The following is a 12,871-nucleotide window of genomic DNA, read 5'->3' as shown; positions in this document are numbered from 1 at the left end:
TGCAGAAATGTGCATTGTTTTAAATGTAAATGGATCTGCTTGTAAAACAGATAGTAATACCACACAAAATAGTCACTAGTTAACATTTCCCATATGTCTACTTTATGTTTGCATCGTTTTTTGAAAGTCCATTTATTTTTCAAGGACGTTACAAGGCTTAGAACTTTAGCAGCAATTTCTCACATTTTCAAGAAAATTTCAAAAGGCTATTTTTACAGGTATCAGTTTAGTTCTGAAGTGGTTTTGAGGGCCTTATGCCCAGATTCTACAGTTTTTAGAAATATCCCACATGTGGCCCTAGTGTCCTAATGGACTGAAACACCGGCCTCAGAAGCAAAGGAGCACCTAGACGATTTTGGAGCCTCCTTTTTTTTTAGATTATATTTTAGGCACCATGTCAGGTTTGAAAAGGTCTTGTGGTGCCAAAACAGTGGAAACCCCCCAAACGTGACCCAATTTTGGAGACTACACCCCTCAAGGAATTTATCTAGGGGTACAGTTAGCATTTTGACCCACAGGTATTTTGCTATATTTATTGGAGTTAGTCTGTCAAAATGAAAATCTACTTTTTTTTTCTGAAAAACATAGAAATTTGTAATATTTACAAGGAATAAGGAAGAAAATGCACCCCAACATTTGTAAAGCATATTCTCCTGATTACGGAAATACCCCATATGTGGTAATAAACTGCTGATTGGACCCACAGCAGGGCTCAGAAGGGAACGAGCTCCATTTGGATTTTGGAGCACAGAATTTGCTGGATTGTATTTCGGTGCCATGTCGCGCTTGCAATGCACTGGAGGGACCAAAACAGTGGAAACCCCCCAAAAGTGACCTCATTTGGGAAACTACACCACTCAAGGAATTTTTCTAGCATTTTGACCCCACAGGTTTTTTTGCAGAATTTAGTGGAATTAGGCCGTGGAAATAAATATCAACATTTTTGTCCACTAAAATGTTGAATTTTTAAATTTTAACAAGGGATAAAAGAGAAAAAGCCGCCCAATATTTGTAACGCAATCTCTCCCTAGTATGACAATACCCCACATGTGGTAATCATTTTTTTTTAATTATAAATTAATTAACCTTTGCAGGACTGATCCTTTTTTGCTTTTCCATTTTGGTTTTTCACTCACCCCCTTCCAAACGCCATAACTTTTTTATTTTTCCATCAATAGACAGTGTGAGGGCTAATTTTTTTGCGGGAGGAGTTGTAGTTTCTATTGACCCCATTTAAAGTATCATATAATGTACTGGAAACCGAAAATAAAATTCTTTGTGGGGTGAAATTGGAAAAAAACTGCGATGTTATTTGGGTTTCGTTTTTAGCGCTTTCACCGTGCGGTAAAAAAAGACAACTTAACTTTATTTTGCATCTCAATACGATTACGGCGATACCAAATTGATATAGTTTTTTTTTTATATTTTACTACTTTTACAAAGAAAAGACCATTTGTTAAAAAAAAAATGTTTTTCTGAGAGCCATAACTTTGTTATTTTTTGGTCGATTGAGCGGTACGACGGCTTATTTTTGGCGGGACGAGCGGTAGTTTTTATTGGTACCATTTTTTGGTACATACAACTTTATCACTTTTTATCACTTTTTATTACATTTTATTTAGAGCTAAGGTGATGTTGGCGTTTTAAATTCTTTATTTCTTACGGCGTTCATTATGCGCTATAAATGACAGTTTTACTTTATTCTGTGGGTCGGTATGATTACGGCGATACCATATGTATATAGTTTTTTTTTATGTTTTGCAGCGTTTGCACAATAAAATTATTTGTTTATAAAATAATTTATTTTCTGTGTCACCATATTCTGAGAGCCATAACTTGTTGTGTAAGGGCTTGTTTTTTGCGGGACGGGTTGTAGTTTTTATTAATACTATTTTGGGGTACATGCAAGTTTTTGATCAATTTTTATTCTATATTTTGGGAGGAGTGGTGACCAAAAAATTGTGATTCTGGCATTGTTTTTCGTTTAGTATTTTTGCTGTCTTCATCGCGCGGGATAAATAACATTATAGTTTTATATTTTGAGTCATTACAAACGCAGCGATACCAAATATGTGTACTGTTTAACGTTTTAATTTTTTTCTATAATAAAATACTTATTAAACGAAAAAAAGTTCTATGTTTACACTTTTGCAAAGCATTTTTATTAACTTTTTTTTACTTTTTAAACTTTTTCTTTACCTGCAGCACTGATCGCTGCTAGAATACATTACACTACCTAGGTAGTGTAATGTATTTCAACTGTCAGTGTGACGTCACAGTCACTCTGGCAGTAAGTCTATGAAGGCTAGCCAGAGGTTGGTCCTCATAGGCTTCCATACATGACAGACCCGGAGGCCGTTGTCTGGCCTACAGATGCCATCACAACCGTTGGCAACCCCCACAACTGCATGGTGGCTGCCAATGTGCTACAAACCCCCTAAATGCGACGATTGCACTCGTTTGCCGCATGTAAGTGGTTAATTGCCGAAATCAGCGGCGATGAGCCGCTGATCGGCAACTGTAGAATGTCAACTGTCATGGACAGCTGACCTCCTGGTTCCCGATGCACACTCTAAACTGACAGTGTGCATCGGGAACGACACAGTGACTTCCTGTCACTCTGACAGGAAGCCTATTAGGAGGCTGGTCCTGATAGGCTTCCGTACATGGCAGACATAGAGGCCATTGTTTGGCCTCTGGTCGCCATGCTAACCAACGGCAAAACTCGCAATTTCATTGTGAGGTCTGCCGATGTGCTAGAAACCCCTAAAATGCGGCGTTTGCAGTCGATCGCCGTATTTAAGGGGTTAATTGCCTAAATCAGCAGCAATGAGCCGCTGATCGCCAAAAGTGGAGTGTCAGCTGTCGGGGACAGCTGGCTACCGGTTCCTGGTTCACACGGTCGCCGACAGTGTGCACCGGGAACCGTGCAGTAACTGTACGTCCTCGTGCGCTATGACACTGGACACCAGGATGTACAGTTGCGTCGTGGTGTGCCTAGGGGTTAATAAATCCCTTTCAATGTGTTTTACAGCATGAAGGCAATATCTCCTGATTAGTCAATGAAGTGCACTTGAAGCTTAGCTGTAAAATATCACTGGATGGAAATATAATAATGAATAGAGAATCATGAATGGATAATAGAATTTTATTTTAATAAAAAATCTACTGAATAAAAGCTGATCGTGCATGTCAGATGGAAGAAGTAAACATAATATGATAATATTTAGAGCGTATTTTCAGGAGTTCACACCTCAAATTACTGTTCGAAAAATGTCTCTTTTATTCTAATGTTTATCATTCGAGGCGTTTTTGAAGCTACATTTTCCCATTGAAGTCAATAAGACACATTGAAATACGCTCCAAATATACTGCAGAGCTATTTGGAGCATTTACGCCTCAAATTACGGTTTAAAAAAACATCTCTCTTTGAACCCCTGCCCAAACGGGTGTTAACAAAGCAGTCATTTAGGTGCTTTGAGCCAAAAAGCCATTTACCATTAAGCATGAAACCTGGAAAGGCATCCCAATGGCAACCAGACCGTACCGGAGGATGAATATTAATGTTGAGGCACTGATCTCCGAGGTAATGGCAAGCAAAGTGTAGTTATGCCTACTTTTTATGTCTACTTATGTGTTTATCTAATTTTTTTGTGCTACTTGCCTAGCAATTTTTCCTCATATTGTCCAACAAAAAAATCTCCATGTGAACAGAATATGTTTAGCATTTATCTAATGTCAGAGGTCTAAACTTAAATTTTCAAGGCCTCATTGCAAATTTTGTAGGCCCCAACTACAATGTCTTTATATTACTGTTTTTTTCATATATGGGAGAGGGGCCATAAGGCTGGGTTCACACGACCTATTTTCAGGCATAAACGAGGCGTATTATGCCTCGATTTACGCCTGAAAATAGGGCTACAATACGTGGGCAAACATCTGCCCATTCATTTGAATGGGTTTGCCGACGTACTGTGCAGACGACCTGTAATTTACGCGTCGTCGTTTGACAGCTGTCAAACGACGACGCGTAAATTGACTGCCTCGGCAAAGAAGTGCAGGGCACTTCTTTGCAACGTAATTTGAGCCGTTCTTCATTGAAGTCAATGAAGCACAGCTCAAGATTTATGAGCGTCACAGACGCCTCGCATAATGCGAGGAGGAGCTTTTACGTCTGAAACGAGGCAGATGTTTTCTCCTGAAAACAGTCTGTCTTTTCAGACGTAAAAGCCTCTCATCGTGTGCACATACCCTTAGGTCCCCTTAGATGGCAGAGCCTCTGTATAACTGCTAACTCCACACCTCTTATAGCTAAAGCCCTTCTCTGAGGTAATTTTTACACTTTTGTTATGTGCAAAATATAGATGTTTGTAAATGCACGCTCACATCGCATGTAAAGGTCCATGGACACTAGTTATAAACACTTGCCCATATGTTGTTTTAGTGTGTGTCTGTAAATTAATATCTGTACATTTCTTAGTGTAATGCTGTTTTACCTTTTAAGATGCTAAAAATCTTTTGGGAGGCCATCTGCTTGGTGCTGTACTGGGCGGATTGTACACGAGAGGAGCAGGTGGAAATTGGTGAGTTTTTTGCAAACTGAATTGGAGGAGACCTGATCAAGCAATATTCACCTCCCAAATTCCGATGTGAGTAGCGCCCGGGAGTCCCAAATGCTTCCATGGGGGCCAACACCAATCGCAACAAACTAGTACAAGGCATCAGCTGCTGCTATCAGTGTTGGAATATTACAACATCTGCAGTTTAATGCTGGAGGAACTATCTTGAACTGACAGTAGATGGCGCTGTGTTAACTATTAGCTATTATCTATGTGTAGCTCCTCTTGTGTTGATGTGTATGTTATCTCTTGTATTCTCCATCTTGATATTGTTACTGATGTTGGTTGCTGTTTGTCCCAAGTAAAACCAGTTTTATTCTCCCACAATGACTGAGTGCTGTTGAAAGCTGCAAATACTGCAACAGGTTATGGGCCCAGTCACAGACAAGGAACAGAACAGCACAGCTTGGTGATCAGACTGATACCAGGAATCATCCAGAGGTCTCATCTCCTGAATACAAGTAACATATAAAGGAAGATGGCCGGCAGCTCAGAGCTGAAACTTACAGTGGCCAAACTGAACAATGACATTTACCAGCTATGGAAGTGTAAAGTATAAATGTTACTATCCAGAGATGAGCTGTTGGAGGTTATTACTACAGAGGGACCAGAGATCAATTATCAGGAATGGGACAAGAAAAATAGACCGACAAGGGCCACCATAAGCTTATTAGTGGAGGACGACCAACTTATCCACATCAGACATGACAGCGCTGCAAAAGACATGTGGGACGCACTGCAAAAGCTGCATGAGAGATCCAGTTATAATAGAAAGTTATTTCTGCTGAGGAAACTGTATAAAATGAGACACAACATAGAAAAGATCTGCAGGAGTATATAAATGCAATGCTGGAGGTGTTTGCACAACTGAGGTCAGTCGGTGAGGACATTAAAGACATTCTTTTTGCCATGATTAAGAGCAACACGCTTGCTCGAAACGCGTAGGCCAAGGCCATCTAGCCCGCTAGGCCAAGGCCATCTAGCCCGCTAAAACATATATACCTTGAGACTGCGTCTCCATGCAATTTTTAACTATTTTCTACAATAAACTTGGGAAAAGTTCTCCTTTTTAATCAAACACAGCGCTGAATTTTTTCTTTCCTTTTCCTGATTTACCGACCGCTGGCCGTAGCGGGGATCCATGCGAGGTGTCCAGAGACGCAACCACTGGTGAGCTGGAGGTATCCTCCTTTTCTTACGACATTAAAGACAGCCATGTTGTAGCCATACTGATATGTACTTTACCTGACTCATACGGCGCACTGATCAATGCGCTGGAGACAAGACCTGAGGCAGATCTGACACTAGAATTTGTGAAGACCAGGCTAGTAGATGAATACCAGCGAAGAAAGGAAATCATGCAGGACTCCACATCAAGTGCCACTGGAATAGCTCTTAAATCTACAGAGACAAAATATCAAAAGAAGGATAACAAGAGAATGTTTCAGATGCAACAAACAGGGACACGTAAAGAAAGACTACAGTACAGAGTACAATATGGAAATCAGAACAGCAGAAACCATTTCCAAAAGGTCAAAACCACAATTTCTGATCCTTGTGCAGATAACTGAAATGGCACCTTTAAAGTGACAAATGGTCCGATATTGCGTGGCTGGTGTATTGACTCCGGAGCAGCAAGTCACATGACAAGTGCTAAAAGTTTTTTCACAGAACTTGACTTAAATAACAAGGAAACAATTTATCTTGCAGATGGAAGAACAATAAATACAGAATGGACCGGGCATGGGATCTTAGTAAGCCCCAGTCAAAATGGACACAACTTAGCTGTACCAGTAAAAGACGTGCTATATGTTCCCAATTTAGAAGGTGGACTGTTATCTGTAAAACGTTTGACAGCTGAAGGACTCACTGTAAAATTCCAGGGCGACAAGTGTGTCATCCTGCACGGAAAGCGGGTGATAGTCAATGTCAAAGCAGATGAGCATTTATATAACCAAAACACCGTGAAGGAACAGGTGAAACTCTGCCGCATGGACACAATGACTGTATTCACATGTGGCATAGACGTTTAGGTCACAGACATCCAGAAAGCATACAGGAACTGCAGAACCGGAACCTAACAAAGGATCTTATAGTGTCCACTTGTCCAGTCACTGCTAGATGTGAATGTTGCATTAATTCTTAAGCTACAAGGGCAACACTTCCTGAAGAAAGCAAGACCAGAGCCTTACAAGCACTTGACCTAATACACAGTGATGTTTGTGGTCCTATGAAAGTGCCTACACCGAGCGGCAACAGGTATATAGTGGCCTGTATAGATGGCCATTCAAGATACACAGTCACTTATCTAATGAAGAGAAAAAACAACGTTTTGGATAAATTACAAAACTATGTAACAAAGACCAGAAACAAGTTTCAGAGGAAGCCTCTCATACTTCGAAGTGATAATGGAGAGGAATTCACAGGACATAAAATAGAAGACTACTTGAAACAACATGGGACAGAGCATCAAAAGACAGTTCCATATACACCAGAGCAAAATGGGGTAGCCGAAAGGAAGAACAGAACTCTGACTGAAATGATCAGATGCATGCTGACAGATTCTGGATTACCTGATAAATATTGGGGTGAAGCCGCAATGACAGCTACTTATTTACAAAATAGACTCTTCTCCAGAACGGTGGAGAAAACCCCATATGAACTGTGGCATGGCGGGAAGCCAAGTGTAAAGCATTTAAAAGTTTTTGGATGTAGAACATTTGTGTATATTCCACAAGAAAAACGCACCAAACTCCAAAACATAGCAGTAGAAGGAATCTTTGTTGGATACAGTGACTACTGTAAAGGTTACAGAATCCTAAGCCCTAAAACAGACAGAGTGACTATCAGCAACAGTGTAACTTTTACTGAGGATCTGAAAGATGGGGTGCTGACATCACTGGAATCAAGAGGAGAACAGATGACTGACACTGATCAGAATACCTGTATGTATCCTGAGCAATGGCTGAAGTTAGTGCAGGCCCAAGCCCTGCCAATGAACAGACGCTACCAAACCCAGATACAGAACCAAGGCGTTCAACAAGAGAAAACAAAAAGGTAAACCACCTGCACGTCCCTCATACAAGACGAGCACCGCCACTGTATATGAACCCACATCTAGGGAAGACGTATCCCAGCTTCCAGAATGGGAAGCCAATCAATGGATCAAGGCTGCAGAAGATGAAATGAGATCCATGATTGACACCAAAACATGGACGATAACAGAGCTGCCACTAGGTAGAGAAGCCATAGGTTGTAAATGGACTTTTAAAGTTAAATACAATACAGATGGCACGGTGGAACGATACAAAGCAAGACTCGTTGCCAAGGGATATTCACAAAAATATGGAGAGGACTATGATGAGACATTTGCTCCAGTAGTTAAACATGCTACCGTCAGAACCTTGCTTGCAGCAGCAGTTACAAGCAAAATGCAGGTTAAACCTTGTGAAAACAACATTTCTGCATGGTGAGCTAACTGAGAACATTTACATGGAACAACCACCAGGATTCAAAGATGAACAAAGACCAGACTTAGTGTGCAAACTCCAGAGACGTATATATGGTCTAAAGCAGGCTAGTGAAGAAGCTGGGACTTATGGATTAAGCCTTAGCTGTTGAGAAGGGGTGTTGGAATATTACATCTGCCGTTTAATGCTGGAGGAACTATCTTGAACTGACAGTAGATGGCGCTGTGTTAACTATTAGCTATTATCTATGTGTAGCTCCTCTCGTGTTGATGTGTGGGTTATCTCTTGTATTCTCCATCTTGATATTGATACTAATGTTGGTTGCTGTTTGTCCCAAGTAAAAACCAGTTTGATTCTCCCACAATGTCTGAGTGGACCACAGAAAAATACTTCATGTAGTTGAAGGAATGTGATCCTGAATGCGGTGGCTGCTGCACATGTACGTGCTTACTGTCATCAGTGCCTATGCAATTTGGTAGATTGGCCACAGATTGAAAGCCTGCTGCCACCTACAACCAAATCTCCTGGGTTGGACTCGGCATCGCAATGGGCTGTAAATGCTGTCAGATCACGTGGCATGTGCACCTGACAGTTCCAGATATGGTAGATTTACTTACCCGCAATTGCAGGTGTGGGGATGCACCCCAGTTGCCAAAAATCTGAAAAAGAAAGAATTACTAACTCAGTAAATTAGACCAGCCTATATTGAGCATAAAGAATATTAAATAAATGTATTAGTAAAGATGGCCATAACATGAAGGGCAAAAGGCTTAAATAAATAAATACTCACCGCAACGTGATAAGCAGCCTCTCCACAGGACTGATGGACCTCCGCATTACCATATTCTGTGTGTAGAGATTTACTTATGCAAATGCAACAGAATTCTGTCTCAAATGAAGCCAGAATTCTTGTGCACCTGGCGTGTGCCGCATTTCTAAAGGGTTGAAAACTCTTTTTTAGACTCACCTGACAAGGACGCATGGCATAGTGGGAAAGTGGTTGAATTCAAAGGGGGGTAGCTTAATATGCTCAAAGATGCACCAAATAAATGGTCTCGACAAATCAAACCAATAGCTGTTATAAAGTTAAACTGCACTGTCTGGTGCAACAAAATTAGCGTGCAGCAGGAGCCACTGTAATAACTTTGGCTAGTATGAGCTGTTTATGTATTTAATGTGGCTCATTTAGCTACATATGGCATTTTTGAGAAATGATATGTAACTGACGGTCTCAATTCTTGTTATAGCTACCCAATGTGGACCCTCTCATTGAGCAGCTGGTTTATGTGGTGAACCTAGATACCCCTGCGCCGTCTTGCTGGCTCCTGTGAGGAGAAAAGTTGGAAAAATTACTAAATTTAGATAATGTCACAAAGTGATATAAAACTGTAAAATGAAAAGAAAAAGATGTAAGTACTAGTTGCTCTAGGTGAGGAGCTTCATCTGTGAGTGAGACCTTCAAGAGTATTGTTCATAGAGGAATAGCTAATTTGTTTAGATGTCATCTTGACATGGAGGCCTATTCCATGTGACTTCAGGGGAATATGAGATTTCTCCATTCGTCAAAGACTGTTCCAACTCCTTGAAGCCAGGCCGGGACTAATAGTTTGATTGCTGTTCTACACAGTGGACAGGTCTTTTGCTCTTGCATCCATCTTGTGATGCACCAAGTGTGAAAAGAATGGGAGCATGCTAAATTGGAAATTTGCTCCCTTGGTGCATAGCCTTCAAAACAATTGATTAGGATGCAGGCGCCTCAGTGTCCTGGACCATGGAGGATGGAACGTCTGGACTTAATGCATTGTCGCCAACAGGAGGAGTGACAGTTGAATGGCTCCTGTGCTCAGATCCGACAGGGGAGCGGCTCCTGTATTAACTAGTCTTCTCCTTCCAGTATGGCAGTGATGTATAGAAGTCCCGCTTCTCTCCTGTTGGGACATTCGACTTCTTGTACGATGGACAATTGGCGAATCATCTCGGAAACGCTCTGATGTTTCCATGTTAGGTGGTGTTGGATGCTCTTCGGCATTTCCATTCAAGTAATCATGCTCCCTCGACATGTTGCGGATTTTGGCAATGGGCCACAAATATATGTGGCCTTTAGGACACTGAAACAAAAAAAACAAAATGTGGAAAAGATCCTGCTGTAGAGATGCTTACTATAAAGCTTACTATACCTCTCCCCAGTTGGTAAAAATCTGAAATAGAGAGAAAAAGAAAGAATTAGTAACTCAGTAAATCAAATTAGACCAGCCTAACTTGAGCATAAACAATATTAATAAATACGTTAGTAAAGATGGTTAAGAAGGCCATAACATGAAAGTAAGGACAAAAGGGTTAAATAAATAAATAAATACTGACCGCAATGGGATGAGCAGCCTCTCCACAGGACTGATGGACCTCCGCATTACCGTATTCTGCCTGTGGAGATGTACAACCAGCATATTCGAGAGTCTATCAAAGGCCTCCATTGGTATTCTAACTAAATCATAAACTTTCTGATTACTGAAACAAAATACATAATATAATTAATTATTTCTACTATGCACACAGTGGGGCGTATTTACTAATGAAAATGCAACAGAATTCTGTCTCAAATTAAGCCAGAATTCTTGTGCACTTGGCGTGTGCCGCATTTCTAAATGGTTGAAAACTCTTTTTTAGACTCACCTGACAATGACGCATGGCATAGTGGGAAAGTGGTTGAATTCAATGGGAGGTAGCTTAATATGCACCAAATAAATGGTCTCGATTAAATCAAACCAATAGGTGCTATAAAGTTAGACTGCACTGTCTGGTGCAACAAACTTAGCGTGCAACAGGAGCCACTGTAATAACTTTGGCTAGTATGAGCTGTCTATGTATTTAATGTGGCTGATTTAGCTACATATGGCATTTTTGAGAAATGATATATAACTGAACGTCTCAATTCTTGTTATAGCTGCCCAATGTGGACCCTCTCATTGAGCAGCTGGTTTATGTGGTGAACCTAGAATCTCCTGAGCCGTCTTGCTGGCACCTGTGAGCAAAAAAATTGGAAAAATTACTAAATTTAGATAATGTCACAAAGTGATATAAAACTGTAAAAAAAAAGGAAAAATATATAAGTACTAGTTTCTCTAGGTGAGGAGCTTCATTTGTGAGTGAGACCTTCAAGAGTATTGTTCATAGAGGAATAGCTAATTTGTTTAGATGTCATCTTGACATGGAGGCCTATTCCATGTGACTTCAGGGGAATATGAGATTTCTCCATTCGTCAAAGACTGTTCCAACTCCTTGAAGCCAGGCCGGGACTAATAGTTTGATTGCTGTTCTACACAGTGGACAGGTCTTTTGCTCTTGCATCCATCTTGTGATGCACCAAGTGTGAAAAGAATGGGAGCATGCTAAATTGGAAATTTGCTCCCTTGGTGCATAGCCTTCCAAACAATTGAATAGGATGCAGGCTCCTCAGTGTCCTGGACCATGGAGGATGGAACGTCTGGACTTAATGCATTGTCGCCAACAGGAGGAGTGACAGTTGAATGGCTCCTGTGCTCAGATCCGACAGGGGAGCGGCTCCTGTATTAACTAGTCTTCTCCTTCCAGTATGGCAGTGATGTATAGAAGTCCCGCTTCTTTCCTGTTGGGACATTCGACTTCTTGTACGATGGACGATTGGCGAATCATCCCGGAAACGCTCTGATGTTTCCATGTTAGGTGGTGTTGGATGCTCTTCGGCATTTCCATTCAAGTAATCATGCTCCCTCGACATGTTGCAGATTTTTGCAATGGGCCACAAATATATGTGGCCTTTAGGACACTGAAACAAAAAAAACAAAATGTGGAAAAGATCCTGCTGTAGAGATGCTTACTATAAAGCTTACTATACCTCTCCCCAGTTGGTAAAAATCTGAAATAGAGAGAAAAAGAAAGAATTAGTAACTCAGTAAATCAAATTAGACCAGCCTAACGAGCATAAACAATATTAATAAATACGTTAGTAAAGATGGTCAAGAAGGCCATAACATGAAAGAAAGGACAAAAGGGTTAAATAAATAAATACTGACCGCAATGTGATGAGCAGCTTCTCCACGGGACTGATGGACCTCCGCATTACCGTATTCTGCCTGTGGAGATGTACAACCAGCATATTCGAGAGTCTATCAAAGGCCTCCATTGGTATTCTAACTAAATCATAAACTTTCTGATTACTGAAACAAAATACATAATATAATTAATTATTTCTACTATGCACACAGTGGGGCGTATTTACTAATGAAAATGCAACAGAATTCTGTCTCAAATTAAGCCAGAATTCTTGTGCACCTGGCGTGTGCCACATTTCTTAATCGTTGAAAACTCTTTTTTAGACTCACCCAACAAGGTGGCATGGCGTAGTGGGAAAGTGGTTGAATTAAAAGGGGTGTAGCTTAATATGCACCAAATAAATGGTCTAGATGAAATCAAACCAATAGGTGCTATAAAGTTAGACTGCACTGTCTGGTGCAACAAAATTAGCGTGCAGCAGGAGCCACTGTAATAACTTTGGCTAGTATGAGCTGTCTATGTATTTAATGTGGCTGATTAAGCTACATATGGCATTTTTGAGAAATGATATATAACTGACCGTCTCAATTCTTGTTATAGCTACCCAATGTGGACCCTCTCATTGAGCAGCTGGTTTATGTGGTGAACCTAGATACCCCTGCGCCGTCTTGCTGGTTCCTGGGAACAGAAAAGTTGGAATAATTGCTATATTTAAATAATGTCATAAAGTATTATAAAACTGTAATAAAATTA

The sequence above is a fragment of the Rhinoderma darwinii genome, chromosome 3 (assembly GCF_050947455.1).
Source record: "Rhinoderma darwinii isolate aRhiDar2 chromosome 3, aRhiDar2.hap1, whole genome shotgun sequence".
NCBI lineage: Eukaryota > Metazoa > Chordata > Amphibia > Anura > Rhinodermatidae > Rhinoderma > Rhinoderma darwinii.
The sequence above is the reverse complement of the archived record's forward strand: the minus strand, read 5'-3'. Positions refer to the sequence as shown.